This window comes from Homalodisca vitripennis, unplaced genomic scaffold, assembly GCF_021130785.1.
Source record: "Homalodisca vitripennis isolate AUS2020 unplaced genomic scaffold, UT_GWSS_2.1 ScUCBcl_161;HRSCAF=1453, whole genome shotgun sequence".
Taxonomy (NCBI): domain Eukaryota; kingdom Metazoa; phylum Arthropoda; class Insecta; order Hemiptera; family Cicadellidae; genus Homalodisca; species Homalodisca vitripennis.
Window position 1 is genome coordinate 48,394 of NW_025776282.1, and position 8,788 is coordinate 57,181.

The following is an 8,788-nucleotide window of genomic DNA, read 5'->3' on the forward strand; positions in this document are numbered from 1 at the left end:
GATTGAAATTAAAAGAGTATCGCACTTTTATTGTCATTTGCTGAGCGTAAGCTTTTAAATTTTTGGATGAAACTTTATTATTTTTTACATAAACAAGAATAAGATCTATGATATTATTTGTATAATGGAATTTGGCTGAGCGTCATTGAAACCTATCACCAATTAGGCTAGCACAGCTTCTCTCTTTTGTCTGCCGGTAGGATATAAGTATTTACTATCTGTCTGTATATCTATATCTGTCCGCAGGGGCGTCTAAAGAAATGGCAAAAGACTTTTTACCGTGGAACTTCCACACTCCAGGATGTGGCCCCATTGTCCTTAATAGGCTGCTGTGGAAACGCCTCCAGAGCATTGTTGGTCCGGTGCGGCTCGCCAAACACGCTAAATCGATTCGCACCGACCATCCGCATCCAGAAAATTTTTCCATATAGCTGCAATATACATAAAATACTCTATAAACTATAAAAAAAGAAATTCTACCATGACATAGTTTGTTACAATCGAAAACAATTATTTATCATACCGATATTGTTGTGACTATATCTTGGAGAAATAAAAATGTACAATACAAAAACATAAATTACCTGTACCAAACTGCATAAAAATTACTCGAGAAGGCTTAAGTTGTGATAATTTCTAAGGAAAGATTTTGAAAATTGCTGGAAGCAGAGTAATTATATAGGAAATCTAACAATAAACTGATTTCGAGCACACGAGAAACACCAAGGCCTAGCTTTTAATACCAAACATCCAACTTACCGAAGCAGTATTCTAAATCTAGCCGCGAGACTGTGTAGCACTGAGTAGTGAGCTATGACCCTGAGGCCAAGTGCTATTCTTTCAACAGGCAGCAAAGCTAATGACATTAACATCTGCAGAGTCTTAGCAGCCTCTACGTTGGTGTCGACTAAGTGTTGGAGGCGAAGCTGCCTGTGCATGTGATATATTGTCTAAAAACGTAAATTTTCTTGTATAATATAACTAATTATATGTCACCAGATAATAAATGTCTACATTTTCCCTTTATACAGTATATTAAAAATTTACTGTAAAAATAAGGTGTTACGATAAAAGAGGCACAGCAAAAAACGCGCATTGCGAAGAAAAGGTCCAGTTGTCCTGTTGGACAAAAGGAATTTAGTCATTTAGTCTCTATGTTCTTAGAAAAAACATAGGTACACACAGAGCGCTCTCGGCTCTGAGCTTAAATTTTGGGTTACTATCTCGAGGGATGGTTATAATAAAACAATGTAATTAGAGTTAAACTTATATATTAAGTTATTATATATACCTGTGCAAAATGAAAGAAGCATCCGGCTACTCGAGCATTAGGCCATACTAACTGAGCAACATTGCTCATAGCCAATTCAAAATCAGTCAATATGACCTGCGGATTCCAATCAGGAATCAATTGTATTAAATATGTGAAAACACCTTGGTAGGACTCCTGTGTCTTCCTCGTCATTAGCACAAAAGCTACCGGAAACAGCTGAAACACGAAGAATAGTTTGTTAGTTTTAGTAACTTCCTGGGTCATTAAGAGTTTTAATTACAATTGATAATTTTTCTACATGATCTCTTTAATCGATGATAATGTCTAGTTAATGCTGCTTTAGAACAAAAATGCGTAAAGAAATCACATTGATTGCCCTTAAGAAGTCCAATTTTTACATTGTTTGTGTCTCGTGTAGGTGCCATATCGTTTGTCCGAAATAACTTTTTAGCCACAAATTACGTATATAATATAGAATAGTTTAAAAACCATGTAATATAGACTAATTTAATGCACTACATCTTTTTATTTCAGAAATAATTTAAGTTTTTCTAAAGATTACGCCTCAAGATTAAGGTAACACATTTACATGTTTATATACCTGAAGAGTGTTGAGAAAAACAACAGATAAATTACAACAACTATAAACTATATAACAAACTATTAAATTTGAAATTAAAATGTATTTAAAGGCGATTATTGCTTTAAACAAATTAGGTTATTATAAATTCATAGTCATGCTACAGTGGAGTCCCGCTAATCCGAACACGAGTAATCCGAACGTCGGTTAATCCGAACAGGTCCAGGAGGAATTATTTATAACGATAATGAACAGTTATAGGAACTAATTACTTAAAAAATGAAAATGGGTGCATCATTTTGTACATAAACAAAGAAAACTTTAATTAAATAGGCATACAGTATTTTATTAAGACAAATTGTGTACGGTACAGTACAAAAATAATGAAGTTAAATACAGTACCAAATTGAAACTTATAGGTTAAGTATGAGTTAAATTACTGTATTAAGAAGTGAAATCAAACAAAAATTGGACGTACAGTACTGATATTATTATTGAGTACAATACTAAATTGTTAAAAGACATAAATTCAGTTATTGTCTTCTGTCGCATTGAAGAGAGTCTATTGTATGACGCGTAGTTTCACCATCGTGTCATAAACATGATATCGGCAGGTGTAGCAGTAGCCTGTTGCTCTAAGTATCGTAGTGCAAGGTTAAGCGGTGCTGCACCGTCTGCGTGTGGCACCAACTCTCCTTATCACCCAGGTTCTCGTCGTCCCGTAGCGCGTGGACCCGTACAATATCCAGTACGCTCACATTGCTTAACAATAGAACTCTCACACTAAATACGGTAAATGTGCTTAGTATTCGCAAACACGTTTATTTGTCAAGAAATACAATGCAACAGTCAGAAAACATATTTTAATAAAAAAATGTTGATAATTCTATAACAAAATAGACCCATTCTCAACTTTTAAAACCGTATTTTTCTGTAATTCTAGCTAATCCGAACAATCACATAATCCGAATAGGGCTCGGTCCCAATTAGGTCGGATTAACGGGACTCTACTGTATTTAGGACGGGATCGATTAATTCCTCTTATCCACGTGTACATAATTAAAATTCGTTGCATTCGTTCTCTTAGAAACTCGTAACAATATTTGTGTACTAATAAATATACACTTGTCTTGTTATATTTTAATTTTATCAGGTTGAACATACATTTGTAAACAAAAACTGCAAAGTATATTGAAATGTTGATACAATTGGTTTTTAGAACTGTAAAAAAAACACAAATACAAACTTAGAGATAATCACTCTTTTCCTAAATTGTGAATGGCTGTTAGCATTAAAGCGTAGGAGTTGTCAAAAAGTGTAAGTATAAAAAATTGTCACTTATTACCTGATATTAATGTGTTTAAAAACTGTAATATTGTGTCTGTATAGGTAAATAATTGAATTTAAACGGTGCAGTGTTGAATAATATGCAGTAATATTGCGGAAATAGTGGTGAATCGTCATTTGTTAATAAAGTTATTATTTAAGGAATTAGTTATTTTAAAACAAAACACACGTGTCCATTCCATGTCTGAATATAGGGATTTCGCTTGTACCTCGTAAAAAATCTTATCCTTATCTTAAACAGTTTTACTTTTTACCAAATAGTAAAATAATATCACATTCTGAGTCGAATGCATAGCCTCGTCGATTGATCAATTTATATAGTTTTAAACAAATGTTACTGCCTATAACACACACACACACACACACACACGTTAATTACACGGTTATACTATTTATTCTAACTTTACCTTAAAAATAATAGTTGTCCATTTAGTAGAGATTAAATGTTTTGGAAGAGGGATGGTATACAGAGAAAAATGGGGTAACGGGGAAATTGAGGAACAAGAATATATTTTATTTATCTTTTGCCTTCAGCAAGGTATATTATTTTCACACAAATTAACACTCGGAGAAAAACTTCGGACAAACAATATGCCTCTCGTCACACATAAGAAAATAAAAGCTGAGTTCCCACCATTGACTCGTGTATAAAACTGTACGGAACGACTGTTCTAAACGTAAATATTAATAAATACATAGTGTTCCATATTATTTTACAACTTAATTTCTTTCTAGGGGTAACATGGTTGCGGGATTGTGGGATGAAGTGACAGCGGTCGTTCTCAATGACGAGTCGGCCACTTACATGTGCCCTAGGACTGGCATATGGTCGGCAATCGACCTGTCAATCTGCAGTCCGGTCGTGGCAACTCGAGTGCATTGGTCCGTACTTCCCGACCTGTCAGGGAGTGACCATGCGCCCATTGCCGTGGCTTTTCAATCCTTTTCCGTCTTCGACAGGCAGGTGTCCCAGGTGGAAAATTAAGAGGGCTGACTGGAACGAGTACAAAAAGAACATGGTTTCTCAAACTAGTAATATCGAACTAAACGACATAAATACAGCCACTGAATTATTTACATGTAATATTATAACATCCGCAGAGCGGAGCATTCCAAAATCCTCAGGTTCACCAAACAAACGCCAGGTTTCTTGGTGGTCTGAAGAATGTTCGGCGGCTCTAAAGGAACGTCGAAAATGTTTAAGACAGTTCAACAGATCACCGAATGAAGAAAATTTAAGTAGGTACAGAAGAGCACGGGCAAAAGCAAGACAGGTTTTTTTTAGACAGAGACGGCGGCAGTCCTGGTTGGACTACACAGATCTAATAAAACGAACAACTCCTGCATCTGATGTTTGGAGGAAGCTTCGATCTGTTTGCTGCAAGACCCCCCCACCTTCTCTTATTGCTCTGAAAAATGGTACCGATGTGGTAACTGATCCCTTGACAGTTTCCAATTTACTCGGCTCACATTTTGCGGAAATTTCAAAAACGTCATCTTACAATAGGGAGTTTCAAAATTTCAAAACAAATACAGAAAGACATCCTCTAAATTTAAATATCAATAACAACTCTCCTTTAAACCTTCCCTTTACCATTGATGAACTTGATTCATCACTAAAGGCGACATCAAATTCTGCTCCAGGTCCCGATAACATACATTATGCTATGTTGCGGAACCTGACGGAGGATGGAAAACAAGATCTTCTGAAATTATATAATAGAATATATTTAGAAAACACATTCCCTAATTCTTGGCGTCGCTCACACATTATCGCTCTCCAAAAAACCCGGCCAAGATAGAACTTCTCCAGGAGCCTATAGACCAATTTCGCTTACTAGCAGTCTCTGCAAAGTATTCGAAAGGATGGTCAACAGACGTCTTGTTTGGTTTCTGGAGAAAAATAATCTTCTTTCACCCTCCCAGTGCGGATTCCGACAAGGCCGGTCTACTAGTGACCATCTACTTGCCTTGGAATCGGCAATCCTGAATTCCTTTATTGAAAGAAAACAGTTGATCGCGGTATTCTTCGACATTTTCCAAGGCTTATGACAAAGCTTGGAGAAGGGGGATATTAAATGCTTTAATATCTTGGGGTGTAGGGGGCCACATGGTTTCTTTCATACAGGGCTTCTTGTCGGAAAGAACCATACAGGTCAAACTTGGGAAACACCATTTCCGATTCCTTCACGCTGGAAAATGGTATTCCACAAGGTAGCGTTCTAAGTTGTACTCTGTTTGTCATTGCAATCAATAACATATCGTCCTGCGTTACCCCTCCTGTGCGCTGTTCTTTGTTTGTAGATGATTTCTCTATTTACATCTCTACAAAGAAGCTAGCGGTGGGGGAGAGAGCTTTACAGCTTACCATCAACAGGCTTGAGCAGTGGTGCGGAGTTACAGGTTTTTTCTTTTCGCCACCTAAAACAAAAGCCATCGTTTTCTCCAGAATGCGTACCGTTGAGCAACCAACGCTCTCATTGCTGGGTCAGAGAATTACTACTTGTGACAATATCAAATTCCTGGGTCTCACATTTGATACCCGGCTAACTTGGGTGCCTCACCTGAAAGACCTAAAAGATCGATGCGTGAAGCGCTTGAACATACTGAGAGCTTTTAAGCGGAACAAAATGGGGGGCTGACAGGACATGCATGCTCAGGTTCTACAAAGCCACCATCCGTTCCTGTATAGATTATGGATGTCAAGCATATGGGTCCGCAAGACCCAGTGCTCTCAAAATGCTTGACCCAGTCCATAATTCTGCTTTAAGACTGGCCACTGGAGCTTTTCGATCTTCTCCTATTAATAGTCTTCTCGCAGAAAACGGGAGAAACCCCCTCTTTCGCATAGACGACAACAACTGTCCCTAAACTATGTTCACGCTCTTTCAGGGAAGCCAGAAAACCCTGCGTTTGAACCGGTCCTGCGAAATCCACTCTATAATTCTTTCCTAGCGAGACCAAATCTTCCTTCACCCTTAGGCGTTAGGGCCAAATCCTACGCTTATGAAATAGGCCTAAATGATTACCAGTTTAAATTCGTTCATCAATGTGATATCCCACCCTGGAGCGTCTCAATGCCAAAAATTATTTTAAATCTCTCTAAGTTTAAAAAAGTTTCCACTCCAGAAACAGTCTACTAACAAGAATTCCGTCAAATACTAGGCAGCCTCGCACCTTGCGATGTTGTCTATACTGACGGGTCACAGGAACGTTGCAGAACTGGATGTGCTTTCGTCACTGGGGTTAGACGATACGGGTTTCGTCTCCCCAACGACTCTTCCATTTTCACGGCCGAATTAACAGCCATCCAAAAGGCCCTAAATATAACGTTTCCTATGACTAAAAAATTGGTTATCTGCAGCGACTCCCTTAGTGGTATACAAGCCATCAGCGACATGTTTTCAAAACACATCATCATCCGCGAAATATGGCACTCTTTGTCGTCCCTTCAGTCCAAAGGTGTTGCTGTCTTTCTTGTCTGGGTACCTGGCCACATTGGAATATCCGGAAACGAGCTGGCAGATAGAGGAGCCAAAGAAGCATTGGAACTCCAGCCTTACACCGCACGGATAATTTCCTCCGACATTATTCCGGTAGTGAAGGGCAAACTGAAAGCCAAATGGAATACCGAGTGGCAGGCAGTCGTTAACAACAAGTTACGTCGTATTAAAGACTGCGTTGGACTCTGGGAGACAGCGAACCGCCCGAGTCGTCGTGAGGAGGTTGTGTTGTGTCGCCTGCGGCTAGGCCATACGCTTCTCACACATGGCTTCCTCATGAGTAGAGATGATCCTCCGGTCTGCGACACATGTGACACTGTTATTACAGTTGAAACATATGCTTGTTGACTGCCCTCGCTACTCGGTACATAGGCGCAACTCGAATCTGCCAGCTTCGTTGAACGATATTCTCTGCGACGACGAGACGGCAACTCAAACACTTTTATGTTTTCTGAAAGCAACGTCGCTGATGAAACAAATATAGTATTGTGTTAAGTTTATCTATTCCGATTATCGGTTGTTGTTAATATTTATTAATTTATTATTTAATTTTTATTTATTATTATTATGACAGCTGCCAAATTAGCCCCTCTACAGCTACCTTGGTGGCAGTAAAATTTTGTTAAGTTTTTACAGTTTATTTAATTAATGTTATGTACCTTGTACTTATTTTGTTCTATTTATATTTTTAGCCCCTATATGGGTTAAGACCTCTTTACAGTCTTTCCCTTGTTACATGTATTGTTATCTAGTTCTAAGGTTATTTTAAATTATTTACTCAACTACTTGCTTTCATTTCCTATTTATATTTTTTCTTATAGAATGTAATCTATGTTTGCCTAATTGACACCACCAAATACGAGTAGGTGCCAATTTTCTCTTGAGGGCGATGATAACCGCTGCGTTTTTCGCCCCTTATATAAAAAAAAAAAAAAAAAAAAACTTAATTTCTGTATACATACATGATTCAAGAACTCGCCATGGATTGTCACCAGCTGATAAGCATGGCGGGCTGTTCGGGCCAGCTGTTCGGGCAATACTTTAAATGTTCCATCAACGTGGAGCCGTTGCGTGTTGACCAGCGCAGTCCGTAGTCGCAGTGAATCATAAATGGCTGCTGTCCACCCTTCAGCCTCTCCGCCAACGACACCTCGGAACAGTGGTTCGTCGCCACCCTCGATGGTCATAGAAAGATGTCTCCACTGGTCTCCAAGGAGTATGGTGGAAAATTCTTCCAAGGATCGAGGTATTCCCCGTTGACGGTGTTTGTATATTGTTGAGCGTACCCCGGGATACCCGATCCTTAAAGCTGCTCTGGGAAACCTATGGAAATCATCATAGTATATTAGACTATTTGTTTAAAAAACTGTATGTAAAATAAGGTTGTGTACATCTATAAAAGATGGAAGTACTACTCCCTGGTTTCTTGTACGCGTACATGATCACTCATTACGTTTTTTAAACTTTAGATATCGGATTCATTTTAGACCATACGTCATGAGAAATTAAAATTTGAAATTTCTTAGGCGATATTATTCCCTTTAATTTTCTAACCTTCTTATAAGTATTATACCTGTTTTCTTATGTAAATACTGGTATATAGGCTATATTTATCGTACCTCCATTCAAACAGTTTACATACTACCTGTTTGATCATCAAGTATTCCAAGAAAGGTGGAAGTCGAAAATGAAACAGTTTTTGCCAGAATGGACCGATTTGTATCGTTTCACGCGTATTGATACCAAATCGTGTTAGAGCAGTACCATTGTGTTTGAAGTGTCAAAAAACAGTTACGTTATTTAAAAGATGGATTATAAAAACGACATTATGAGATCAAACACAAAATCTGCTGATATATTTACACCTGCCAGTAATCTTGGTAAATCTAAAATTGCGAGTTTACTGTCAATCTACGTATCTTCAACTCAAATCAATGACTGAGCAGGTGGAATGTGGAGAGGCTTCTTTACGTATTTCTTGGACTCTTGCTAAGCATATGAAACTATTCAACGGTGCTCACATAATTAAGGAACACATGCCCGATGTAGGCAATGTTTTTTGTGATAACGGAAAACATGGTGTTG